The sequence below is a fragment of the Pezoporus occidentalis genome, unplaced genomic scaffold (genome assembly GCF_034315485.1).
Source record: "Pezoporus occidentalis ecotype Australia unplaced genomic scaffold, CSIRO_AGI_Poc_V1 ctg49, whole genome shotgun sequence".
In the NCBI taxonomy this organism is placed as follows: Eukaryota; Metazoa; Chordata; class Aves; order Psittaciformes; family Psittacidae; genus Pezoporus; species Pezoporus occidentalis.
In genome coordinates, this window is record NW_026915824.1 from 2,862,469 (window position 1) to 2,875,724 (window position 13,256).

Genomic DNA, 13,256 nt, shown 5'->3' on the forward strand with positions numbered 1-13,256 from the left:
TGGGACAGGATATATAGGGCAGGAATCTGTGCTGTAAAACAGCCTGAGTGCTTCTTTAAGCAAAATGTTCTGAAACCCAGCCAACCCCTGTCTCAACCGCAGTCCTGGGCTGCCCACCCGGTCAGCAGGACCAGCTGAGTGTTTCAGAGGGGAGATGGTGGGAGAGATCTGTTTTGGTGTGCTGCTACAGCTTCTCTTGGCTCACATAGGTCAGCTGTGCAGAAACACTGTCCCCAGCTACTCCTGACATAACACATTCCCTGTGCTGAAATCAAGCAGGCTCAACACATGTGGCAATGGAAAATTCCCCCATATGGGTTTCTGCTTCCCCCATGTAATACCCTAAGTTTCTGCTTGGGGCTAGTGTTACTAGTATTCTACTGGATGTGACAGGGAAATTTGAGAAAAGGGATGGTAAAACAGATTTTGGTGCCAGTAACTTATTACGTAGAGGTTATGGGGGTATGATGAAGAGCTGCTCTGATTAATTGTCTAAAGAAAAGATCAGAGCAGATGTAATATATGGCTCCGTAGTCAATAAAAATGGCTTCATCTTTACAAATTTTTGTTGTGTCACAAAATTATAGCTAAGTAAAGGAGAGGATAGAAAGATGTGTCAGGTCACAGAAGGAATGAAAACAAAGAGACAAATAAGACATGGGATTTGTCTGGGGTTCCCTCCATGGGGTTCCCTCCTTGGTGCCAGGTACTGACCACTGTGAATTCAGAGATCTCCCTCAGGATTAGGCTTGTGATTTGTTTTTCTGTTGGGGATGTCATTCAGGTACTGTACAATTGTGAAGCTGTACTGACAAGCTGTGCTTTAAATCTTACAGTGCTGCTGATTTCCAGTTTGCTGGGTAAAAAGCATCTAAGATTTTGTTCTTCGTTTCAATCATGATTATGGCACATAGGGAGTTGATGGTCCTTCTGTGGCTAGTTCCTCACAAAGGTTACTGGGTTTTATGTATGTCTTGTGTTTCATGTATATCAGCCACCTGTTTGGAAACAGCTTATAGAAAAGTTAATATGAAAGATAACTGCAGCAATTTAAAAAAATACTGGATAAAAATTAATTGGAAAAGTGAACTGTAATAATCTCCTTTAGATTTTTGCAATGGGCAGAACAAATTACTTAAAACTGATAATGTTTTTTGTCAGAGAGGCAGTACATCACTCGGAAGACAAGCGTCCACATGCCTTTAAGAGTCAGAAGGGTGGCCCTGGACAGTTCTTTGCCTCTTTCTTTAAGGACTAAGCCTTGCAAGATGTTTATACTCCAGCTGCCTGCTTTTACAGTCTGCCACACTTTTCTCCTACATGATTCAAAAAGGAGAGAAATGTCAGATTGTAATGCTCAGCTCAACCTTTCTAGAGGGATGAAAGTTTGCTCCTTTGAAGGCCATTAGTATTGCCAAAGATTACTTATTGAATGCTTATCTCTTATGGACCATCCCTGTAAGTCTCAGAGCTGTCTATACCTTCACCACTGCCAAAAATCGCAAGCTGAAGACGACAGAGAGCCTTCCTTGAAGGAAGCTCTAGCCCTGGGATTCATGTGATTAAGCTGGATTCTGGTTTTCCATTGAAAAAGCAAGTTTCCAGCTGCTGTGACTGCAAAGAAACGGCTGAAAGTGTGATCCTGAAGTATGCAAAGCAAGAGAAGCAAATATAAAGAATATGAGTTTTTTTTTTCATTTAGTCCTATGTTTTGAACTACTATTCCTTTCTCCAGGAGGCTGACTCATTCTTTTGAATGGATCGTGCTGGCAATACTGTACTTTTTCGTTCCCCAAGGGATAACTTCAAAGCTTTCCTTTCAAAACCACTTTGCCCAGTTTAGACATCTCTTAGAAAAACTAAATGAGAAGGAATTTGTAAGAAAAATTAATGATCTGCTACATAAATTTTTCACACGGATGGAGTGGGTTTGTAGAATTACAGAATTGCAGTGACTAATAATAGTAATAAAGTATCTGATTGTATTATGTGGTTAAAGATAGTCATAATACTGTCATTGTCTTTGCCGTTTTCCCACTCCTTGCTGTGACATCAGCCCATCCTAGACCATCACATCCTGCTCATGGCTGTTCCTTTGTTGATAAATAATGAGTCATTATACGCTCCGCTTTGTGCCTCCTACAGATGTATTGCCCAATTTTCCTCTCTCCAGAATGAAATCCTCCTTTGCAAGGATTTAGTATGCCTTTAAAACAGCAAAGTTTATCTGGTGACGTACCTTCAGCAGAAGGAGGAATGAATGAAATGAGGCTCTTTCTGGATGTTTGGTACCTGGAGCAGACTCACCTACTGTAAATGCTGTATTTTTATTAATGGCAAAACCCCACTAACACTTTCTACTGATGACACAATCCACTGCATTCTGAAACCATGATTTCTATGGATTGCCCCTGCAGGGCACATTTGATCCAAAACCAGGACAGACCTGGAGATCCTTGAGCCACACAGGCTTCACAACTCTGCACAAAATATTTGGATGCTTACATGTAAACAGATAGCACAGAAGTTACATGTTTTCTCCACAAACACTGAACTGATTTAGTAATACTGAAATCAAAACTTCTTGTTCTCCAGCATGCAGCTACCTATGTACTCAGGAAGCTCTCCAAAAAAAAAAAAAAAAAAAGGATAACAAAAGGCATTAGAAAGTGCAAGAAATAATTGTAATGTTTTCCAAAAGACAAAAATACTTACGCACCCTTTGCCTTTGCTCTGACATGGAGAACACTGAAGTACCATGAGCAGCCTAGCACTCTAAATAGTTGTTTTGCATAGTTCGGAGGTAGTTGTTTTCTTTCATTTTAATTTAAAAGTATGATCAAGCATGTGGCATAGCAAACTTCTAGCTCTGCAAACCTGCTGAACTAATATGAATTTCTTATCAACAGCCAATGTGCAATCCAGTATGCCTGCTTTGTACAGATGAGTTGACGGGGGGAAGAGCCAAAGGTATAACAGAGCCTCAATGAGGCAAGCCATACGATGCATTTAGGTTTCCTTCCTCCATTTTAATCGCTTATTTTGCAACTCACCCCTGCAAAGCATGAGAGATCAGGTGGCCAGGCAGTGGCAGAGAGAGTATTCATGGATAAAGGAGGGACAGCTGAAAACCAGACAAAACATAACATCCCTGGGGCTGCTTTCTGGATGGATGACCTTCAATCACATCTGGTCACATCTCTGCCACCATGCCCTTTCTTTACTTTCTCTAGGTCTAGGGCCCCAAACCCCAGCCATCAGCTGCCAGACATAAGCTACACATAGGCAAGGTTCTGATTTGGAACAAACCTTTGGCCAAAATCTTGGCTGTAAGTCTTGCTCTGCTGGTGACCTGCTGTGGGGATGCAGCTGTGTCCCTCAACAGCTGTCCACCCCCCCTTCTCTGTCTGTCAGTGCACAGGTGTAATCACCATCCCATGAGACAACAGTGATACAGTCAACTGCATCAGTGTGCTGCTATCAATCAATATCTGCACTTGCAAAATGTTGCATACTGGTGTTCAGGGGTAGTGTATTGATGCTCATCGCCTTGCTGGCAGAGCCAGTGTTGTGCTGAGTGTGCCCTGCCCCATGGCCTGGCCTGCAGAGACTTTTCATGTGTATCTCTTTTCCTTTAGGCCTAAAGTGATCTAGGAAAGTCCCACCTTGAATGTCTCTCAGAAGGATCCTGTGTGAAGCTTTCTCAGCCTTGCCCATTCACCACAAGCTGGGTTGGGACAAGTGCCACGATGCCACTCTCATGGTATCTCTTATGTTTTGATTGCAACAAACCAGTGTATTTCATTGCAAGCCAACTCTGTTGGCTGCTTGTGTGCCTGTTCCTTTCTTCCTCGTATCGGTCTCCTCTGAGTTTCCGGAGGCTGTGGGCACTGCAAAATGCTGCTCATGGTGCCCCAAGGATGGCAGACTAACACAAGGCACCCTGGGCTTCCCAGCCCCATTCAAGAGTCTTTCTTGTGCAGAAAAGGGAGTGGGTTTGGGCAATCAGAGTCTTGTCCCTGCAGCTGTTCACAGGAGATCAATCAACTGCCCATTTGCTGCCTCTCTCTCTGTTCCTTCTGATGTATTTTTGGGTGGAGGGACTGAAAATTTGATTTGTTAAACAGTTTTTTAAAAAAGGGTAAATGATAATTATAAAATTCCACAAGTCCTTTTTTTTTCCATGATAAATTTTATGTAGCTGGCAGTTAAAATAAGTGATTACCCCATAAATACTATTTTAATAGCCTAGTCAACCGTGTAGTCTCTGCTGTTCTGAGATTTTTATCTTGGAAAATGGAGGGAAAAAATCCTTTCCTGTGGATTTATGTTGCTGTAGCGGTGGCTGCTGCTGCTTGTTACTTGCTGAGTAATTTGAGGGGAATGTATTCTTCTAGCTCAAGCAGCCACAGATGACTGAATATGGATGCTGGTGGGGGGCAGCCACCCTGTGCCGGCAATGCCAGATATGTCCTGGCTGGTTGTGGCCCAGGCCAGTGTGTCAACTGCTCCAGCTGATGCTTTTTGGATAACAACCGCGTATTTTCCAAATCCAGTCACTCCTGCACACAAGCATCATCCTCCCCCACCAGCAGCAGCTGGGAAGGCCAGGACCCTGACAATATCCTTGTCGTTAAGTTGGATAGAGTTGGGTTTGCTGGATGGACTATTCATTGGACAAGGATTTGGCTGGATGGCTGCATCCAAAGGGTTGCTGTTAATGGCTCAATGTCTAAATGTTACTCCCAGTAACAAGGCTATGTTTCTCAGGGGTCCTTGTCGAGATTGGTACTGTTCAGTGTCTCTATTAATGCAATGGACAGTGGTGTTGAGTGCTCCCTCAGCAAGTCTGTGGATGACAAGCAAGCCAGGCGGTGCAGTGGATTTGCTTAAGGGTAGAGATTACATCCAGAGGAACTTTGACAGGCTGGAGGAGTGGGCCCATGTCAAACTCAGGAAGTTCAACCAAGCCGAGAAAGACCATTTTGACCCCTTTCCATACATAAAAGGGACTTGCAAGAAAGATGGAGACCTGTAATGACAAGGGGCAACAGTGTTAAGATGAAAGAGGTTGCGCTTTAGGTTGCGTGTAAGGAAAAAATGCCTCATTAATGTAGGTGATGAGGCTCTGGCACAGGTTGCCCAGAGAAGCTGTGGCTGCCCCATCCCTGGCAGCGTTCAAGGCCAGGTTGGACGTGGCACTGAGCAACCTGGTCTAGTGGAAGGTGTACCTGCCCATGGCAGGGGGATTGGAACTGCATGAGCTTTAAGGTCCCTTCCAACCTAAACCCTCCAGTGAGGGGGCCTGGGGTGCCCTCAGATGTCAATCAAAATACGATTAAAAGGCAAAACACACACACACACACACAGAGAAAACCCTCGGGGCCGTGGCGCCCGCCGCCCGCTGCCGCCGCGGGGCACCTGCCCTCGCCCGGATCAACCCTGCCCTCCCCCGGGCTGCCTTCCTCGGCCGCCGCCCTGCGCTGGGGCCGGGCCGGCAGCGCTGCCGCCGGGGTGCCGCGGGCGGGGCGGCGGCAGGGGGCGCTGCGGCCCCGCCGTTGCGGCGGCGCGGGGGTGGCGGGAGCGTTGATCCTAATTGGAGCCGACGCGCGGCTCCTCCATAATTCTCCGACATCCCCCCGCCGGCTCATAATGCCTGGGCGGGCGCTGCCGCCGGCCCCGCGGGGGAGCCGCCGCAGCAGCCAGGCAGGTGTTGCCGCCAGGCGGGTAGCATCGCTTCCCCGCCTCCCCGCCGCGGGGGGCCCGGCGGCCATGTTGTCCCCTGGCGCGGCGTCGCGGCCCCCGGCGTGACGAAGCAGAAAGGTGCGGGGGAGACACCCGCCTTCTCCGGGGGTTCATAATTAAGCGTTAAAAGTTCATGTATATCTTTAATTGGAGTGCCTAGTGTAGGTGCTGTGCGAGCGTTGGTGGCGCTCCCGTACAGGCGAGTGATGGCGGAGCTGCCTGGCGCGGAGCTCCCGCTCCCCCTCCACAGCCCGGCGTCCCCGCGTTCCCCTCGCGTTTCCCCGGTGACACGGGGAGCGCCTCACCCGCCATGGTGCTGCCCTGCCATGGAGGTGGCCCTTGTCCCCAGCGAGGGGCCACAGCACCCGGGGATGTCCAGCGGTTGGACAGAGAGCACCACAGGAGCCTTCCTTAAACAAACTAAAGGCTGTTTGTGCCGCGCTGGGTGCCTCACAGACCAGTCGTGCTCCTATGCTGTTCTGAAGTTAGTATTTTCCTGGAGAGACAGGGCTGGGTGGTGGTTGAGGAAAATGTACCAAGTGAGTGGGTCAGGCCATAGACCCGCGTTTGTGTAGGTACCTGTACTTCTAGTGATAACACAAGTTACTTCTCGGGTTCTTGGAGCTTTTCCTTTGGTGTCGGCGAGGAGCTGCAAAGTTCAGCATGGCTACAGGTCAGTAGGAGAAGTTGCCAAGTGCCCTCTCTTCACTCTCATCAGATCCATCCAGGGGCCTGTCTAAGAGGCAGTTTTCTGCTTTATGCACTCCCTGAGCACAGGGTATATGTTGGTTTTGCACCTGGCTTGTGGCAGGGCCCCTGGACCTTGCACAGTTCATGTGTCAGGGGCAATGCAATGTGTGAGTGTGTCTGGGGAGATGGGACAGAGATACTGAGGCCTAATGGCTCGCAGTCCTGCTGATCCAGGCTGGTATCAGATGAGTACTATCTGTCTCTGTATTCATGTAGGTACTCATGTTTTCCTCTCCGTCTGAGCACACAGATTAGCCTTGCTAGGGACCTGCATGCTTCTGCAGGTTTACCAGAAGTAGGAATATGAATTGTTCAAATTTAGTCTCAAAGGTTTGGACTCTTCAGGTTGTTTCCACCTTTGTTTTAAACAGATGTAAATCTACAGTTAACTCTGCTGAAGGAAGAGTTACACAGCACAAACCCATTGTGCGTATCTGTGAACAGATACAGCTGATGGTTGGAGAAGTAAAATAATGAAGTACTGGTGATTAAGGCTGGCACCTTACTTTTTAAGTCATAATAAGCAGAGTTTCTAAGAAGCCTATGTCCTAGCTCTTCCTAGCTCTTGCAAGTTCTAGTCTCTAGCTGAACACGGCTGAGAAGGCAGGGAGGTTCCCTGAAACCTGTGTGACACGTAATGTATATACGGGATTTAATGATGTCTTAGAGGCAGTGCCTGCAGTCTGATCTTTAGATGCAGATACACTGCAAGAAGTGTTACAGACATGGATTGGCTTCACAGGGATCTGCCTTGGCATGTCTCTTCATGTGTGCCATAAACTATTAAAGCGAGATTAATGGACATATTCTTCTGCAGCTTTGTTCTCTCAGGGCAGATTTATATCCCTAGGTGGGTCCTGTAAGCACTGATGCCATACATTACACCTTCTGCTGATTGCTAGTGCTGTAGTGTAACATGTAAAGGGCTCTTTCAGTCCTTTACAACAGGTAGTACTGCCATTTTCGACAGGACTGGGCAGCTCTACTGCCCAGGATATTGCTGTGTATTATCAGGATTGATGAAGGCTTCTCATGTCCTTTCACTTTAGCATGCTCCCTAATCCCAGAAAATAGCTGTGTACTGAACTGGGACAATGCTTCTCTGACCTTTACATGAGCTTGGAACAAGCACGAGGAGAAACTCTTTACCTAGTCTGCTTGTCTTTTTTCTTCCGCATTTGGACTTGAGGTAAACCTGGCTTCTAAGAATACCCCATTCTCAAATATTTCTGGTTTTCTTCTTGTGGCCACCTAGAAAAGACTGCTTATGCTCTAAAGAGGTTTTCTTTACAGGCGTTTCTAGCTATTTTCTGTATTTAAATAGCTTCTACGTTTCTTCATGTTGAGTTTCTTCCCCATGTAACACCTGCACGCTTTCTTCTCTGGTATCTCACAGTCACCTGGAACGGAAAGCAAGGATGTATTTATTTATCTTTGCTGTTACGCTGTCAGAGAACATCCTGTAATCCACAGCAAGAATTTTATTTTCCCTTTTTGTGTGTTTCCTATTGGACCTTCACTTGTGCTCCCAGCCTGTGCACATTTTAATATTTTTTTAGCTATTCTCTTTTCAAAATCCCCCGCATTTACCTTCTGGAGTTCCTTTTGAATTTCTTCTTTTTCATTCTGTGGCTGTTTGAAGTCTTGGTTCTGCTTTGTCATTGTGTCTTCCAGCTTCTTCATGTTGGCTGTCACGTTCCTCTCCACAGCTTCACTTTTTAGCCATTCCTTTCCTGAGCAAAGCTGCTGGTAAACTTTGAAATCAGAGCTTGCTGTCTCTTCTAGTGGTACTTCCAGAGTGTTCAGGTTGCCCATGCTCTATAGCCTCTTCAGTTTGGAGCTCAGTATTACCTGGAGTGTGTCACTGCATGGCGAAAGGTTTTTACTCTTCCTTTGAATGTTTGCACTTGCAAATGCTGAACGAGCTGAGAGTCATCCTGGGAATGGTTCATATTCTGTAATGTTACTGTTCAGGGGGATGGGCTCATACTCCTCTAACGCATACACAAGTTTTTTGCACAGGTTTCTGTGTTTGGTAAGTGGGTCTTTCTGTAGCTTTAATAATCTGTCTCTTAAAGCCTTGGCTGTCTAGGGAGTGTCTGTGAAAATGGGTTAATAAACAGTTACTTGCATTGTGGTCTTCTGATCCAAGGCAGCAAAGTCTTTTGTGCATGCTAGTTGGTAGAATATAGCATAAGTATTGACCAGTGCCTTGTTGTGCATGTATTATGGGTCTGGAAGAAGGAGGTTTAAGCAAGCACTTACCCGTCTCCTACCATCTTCAGCAGTCACTTACATAAAGTCTGGGGGACTGGACTTAATGACTTGAGACTGATGTTGAAACTTCTCAATATTTCCCACTTTTGTCATTCTGAGCAAATTTTGTTCCAGTTTTGGCATATATACACATATATACCTGTTTCCTCTACTAAATGGAATTGCTCATATTTACCAGCGGCAGTTCTACAGACATCCTATTTTTTTCCTTTTTATCCATCTGAGCAAGTTGCATTCTAATTTTGGTGTATGTGCTTATGTAGCAGAGGTTATCTTTTCGTATTTACCAAAGTCAGTTCAGCTGCAGAAGCTCCTGAATCCAATTGGACTTGTTCTGTGGAAATAGAGGAGCCAGCTACCAACCCAAACAAAATCCTTACAGAGCTGTACGATAACCGATAAAAAGAGTGGTTCCAAGCGTGCTCACTGCCAGCCACACATGTAAGTACCAAGCTACATAAGCTTGTGGGAATGTGCTGGTAGAATCTGGTAAATGAACGGTATACCTTTCATTTAACATACGTACTGCAGTAGAAGCAAAACAAAGCCCCAAACTGTGTCTGCGGTTTTACTTACAGGAGAGCAAAAAAAAAAGGGGTCAGTGCTTGCAGTGCATAAGTGAGGTTGCTAGTCTGTCCTTCAAAGGTCATAGAAATAGAATACTTTGGTTTGGAAGGGACCATCAAAGGTCATTCAGTGCAACCCCCTGCTTTTCTTGCTTCATGGGAAAAAATTTGCCAGTCACATTTTTTGATCCATAGTGATTGAGTACATGAGTACATCAGTTTTCTTACTTGAAAACTTGGTTATTAAACAAAAGTCGGTTACTGGATCTCTCTAGTTCAGACTGTACAATTCTTAGAGCTAGACGTCAGCAAAGTGTTTTTAAGTAGTAGGTTTGCTGAACAAAACAGATTTTCCAGGGAGACTAGATCTACTGTGGTGTGACAGGAAATTTAACAAAGGTTTATTACACCACCCTTCCCCCTGCTCCCCCCCCCCGCTAAACAAATTAAAGGTTTAAAAAAATGTTCTTTTAAAGAGGATTTGCTACTTTCAAGACAAACATTTCCTTTTTTTTTTTTTTTTTTCCACTTAGCCAGACCTCTGTCCTTAGCTTTTATTTCAAGTAGATTCAACTGATTTTTTTCTGCCCATAATTGTTTTTTGTTTGGCCATTGAACCATATAATCCAGTATTTGCACAGCCCTCCCTGGAGCTGCACAAAGAGGTAATGCTGTCATTATGACAGGTAGACCTCCAGAGATTACATGGAAGCGTGGGGTCTCCTTGCAGAAGCTCCCTGGCCTTTAAATGTTCACTCTCAGATATTCAGGATTTCCCTGCAGACTTCTGGACTGTGTTATATTAGAGGGTGTTGAAGTGTGAGGGGGTCTACGCTTTCCCGAAGGAGGGCAGAGGAAAAATGGTATTCAGCAACAGGGCATGGAGTTCCTGGACTGTACATGAGAGTTTTTGCCTGAGGGAAAGATAAGGCTTCTAGTGCTAAATGGTAGGATTTACTCCTGTGTGCGTTTGAAATTTATTTTTTTTTTAGTGTGTGGGTTTTTGTTGTTCTGAAAACATGGTGACATGTATACCTCTTTCTTGCTATTGGTTCTTGCTTAGGTCAAGTGTACTTTGTTCTGTTTGTACAAAAATATTTGTTCGTAATTAAACTTGCTTTCTTCTGTTTGCACCAAAACATCTTGGGCTCATGAAAACTGCCTGACCAGTGAAGCTCTGAGCTCATATGGACTTGCAGATCAGTCACTTTCCATGTGGAAAGTCTTAAGTTTCTCCTGCCTGGGTTACATGGCTGGTAATATACTAAGAAAATGCTCACTGTTCCAAGCAGCTGTAGGTTTTGTGCTTGTGCAACCTGTTTGTACAACTACTGTAAGCCACCAAAGTCTCCACCCAAATCTGCCACAGTTGCTCAGATCTCCTAACAATTACAGTCTAATTAGACCCGGCATTCAAAGTTGCCTGCAGCATTTGAAACAAAAGTAATTTAGCGGTAATAAAAGTGGTAGACTGACAGCTCTGGAAGCTGAACTCAGCTTATCTGCAAAGCATACCCAGGGCGGGTAGGAGCTACAGGAATCGCCACAATGGCTGTCTGAAGGGCTTGACCCCTTGCTTTGAAATGACAGCCTCCAAGGGATGAACATATGGGTAATTTTCTACAGGTCCCTCTACTGCCACTGTCAAGAGTGCTGCTAATTACTGACAATAATTAGTATATTGTCTGTGGCATGAATAGTTTTCCACTAGGAAAAACACCTGATTCATTGTATGATAACAACCAAATGTCCATCATGTAGCGATGGTCTTTATGAAGTTAAGAATTATTCTGCAGTTGAACCGCAGCCTGTGAGGTGAAAGGCTTTATCCTATTACTAGTCCCCTGAATCATTCAGTTTACAGTGTGTGAGGCAAAGGGCTGTGATTACCAATTCATTTCATAAAGGGCAACCTTTTAAAATTCTCTCAAACTAGCAGCTGCTGGAGGACTGAAAAAGCACCTGGGTCTGGACAAATACCTTTTTCTTCTTCTGGGTTAATTTAAAAAGAAAACCAACAATTCTTTCCTCTGACAAACGAGACTTTCAGTCAGCGTTGAGCTATCACTGCAGGAGGATAGCCTGTCCTTGCTTACTTGACATATGAGATTCTTCCAGTTGCAGAGGTGGAAGTCATGGTTAGGCTGAAGAGCGCTTGAAAAAATAAGCTGCTTCACATTACTAGTCAGTAAGAGGGAATCATTTGGATTTGATGTGAAGAAAAGAATAGGCAATCCACCTGCTTCAGTTTCTTGTGCTGCTGCTGGGTTCTTATTGCTGTTGCTTATAACCACTGACAGAGACAAGAAATACTTTTCCTTCTTTCCTCTCTCTCTTCTGTTTCACTCACTCCTCTATCTGTTGGTTTCTTTTCTCTAAAATACTGAATTGTAACATAGGAAGGACCACCAGTGACTTCTGAAATCTGACAGGTCTTAGCTTTCCTCCAGCTGAGTTTACACATGCCTTACTGCGGCAGACAGACCTTAATTCAGTTGGCAGTAGGATTACAGAAGGTATATTTACACTCAAGAACACTCATTTTCCGTATCTAATTATCTCCTCATCTGCTGAGTCAGGAGGAAAATCAAAATTATCCTTTGGTTTAGATTATGTTTTCCGAGGACTGACATGAGAATTCTGGGTGACATTCTCAAAAGCATCCAATTTATATAGGATCAAAAGACTGTGGCTTTCAGGGGATCATCTGCTCCTCAGATGTATTAGGGACATTAGAAAACAGTACCTTTGGTTTCTAATGTTGGACATGGAGGTATATATAGAAGATTATTGCCTTTATTGTCATCAGTATAGGATAAAATCATAATTTATGTTTTCAGATGAAGCTTCAAAAGTGATGATCTTTTTTGTTCTACCTGGAAACCAAGTTTCCCATGGGGCATGTTCCAAAGGACTATGAGTTTGCACTAATAATTACATTATTACATCTTTTTTTTTCATTTATCCCTCTGCATTATATTTTTATGGAAGCCACAATCCACTCTGGAGGAAGAAGAAGGTTGGTGGTTTTTTTTTGTTAAAAAGTCGTTTGATTTATGCTGGGGGCAGCTGAGGTTTTTTTTTTCCTCTGTTCTGCAACATTCCTGCATGATCTGCAAATTACTGCTCCCTCTTTGAAAATCAGGTATCAGCAAGATGGTTTTCTGTGTCCTTCATTCATCTATTCTACTTAGCCTTCATGCAGGTTCAGACAGAGGCCTTCGCTCATCCCAGAAGTATGTATGCTTCCAATATCCATGCCTTAATGATCTAGAAGTATTATGCTATCCTGCTCAGTAGCCAAGGCTGATGTGGTACAATTGTACCTTGAGACATGCACCGCAGGTCCTTTTCTCATCCAGTTCTGTTCCCTTATCCCTATTTGAGAAAAGCAGAATTTCCTCAATACAACGACATTTGTGAACAGCCATGACAGCAAACTGTCTTCTCATCTCTGACTGCATGAAGCAATACCTGCAGTTTGGCCCAGCATCTAACCCAAAACCTCCTGAATCTCACCAAAATACAAATGCTAAGATAACAATACAGATGGAGTAAGACATGTTAAGATAACAATGCAGATGGAAACATTTCAGCTACTATATGGTTTGTAGAGTAGTTTGGGATCCTTTGGGTTGATAAATGCTGTGTAAGTTTAAAGTGCTATTTTGTCTCATGCTCACGTAAACTTATATTCCTTGGCTTTGCATTTTGCTGTGCAGATTAAGTTACAGCAGAACTGTCTGGAACACCCATTGAGGCTAAACAGTGGTGTGTCTTCCGCTTCCTTGTTTAATATCAGATGCTTTGTTATGGGAATTCGAATAAAACTTGACCTAAACAAGGCAGCCTGCCTGCTATTTTTAGAACATTATGCCATATCCCATGTCCATGTTTCACAGGCCAGTGTGTAATTAA

At 44.4% G+C, this 13,256-nt stretch overlaps 1 long non-coding RNA gene across 1 annotated transcript in view; it reads left to right on the top strand.

Annotated features, from left to right (window-relative positions):
* The first annotated feature begins 5,557 nt into the window (after positions 1–5,557).
* The window catches only part of LOC134173034 (uncharacterized), a 42,635-nt gene continuing 34,936 nt past the window's right edge, over positions 5,558–13,256 (top strand). Inside the window, exon 1 of the long non-coding RNA XR_009968107.1 lies at positions 5,558–5,712. This is a non-coding gene — a long non-coding RNA (uncharacterized LOC134173034). The remainder of the gene's footprint in view (positions 5,713–13,256) is intronic.